Raw genomic sequence first — 374 nt, 5'->3', positions numbered from 1 at the left:
TTTTACTTATATAACATCAAGCTATTGCTGCTGCTGTTGTCATCGTTTACTGTGCTCTGGTCTGTGTTTGCTGCGGTGTACAGACAGCTGAAACATCTTCCCCCCTCCCCCCCCTCACCGCCCCCCAGCGGGCGCAGGCAGAGGAGGTTGCGAGGCAAAGCGGGCCCTGGATGGAGGCTAGCGATCCCCTAGCAGCTTACGTGAAACTGCACGGGTAAACTCATAAACCCTAAACCCTAATTCTGTATTTGGTGGCATTTTCTGTCTCCTCTCTGCTCTCTCTGTCTCCTCTTTGCTGTCGCTGTCTCGTCTCCTCTGGCTCAGTCTCCTCACTGTTTGCTGCTCTCGTCAGCAGCACAGCTTGCGTTTGCTGC

Source organism: Eimeria mitis, genomic scaffold, assembly GCF_000499745.2.
Source record: "Eimeria mitis Houghton genomic scaffold, Emh_scaff7313, whole genome shotgun sequence".
Classification (NCBI taxonomy): Eukaryota; Apicomplexa; class Conoidasida; order Eucoccidiorida; family Eimeriidae; genus Eimeria; species Eimeria mitis.
The sequence above is the reverse complement of the archived record's forward strand: the minus strand, read 5'-3'. Positions refer to the sequence as shown.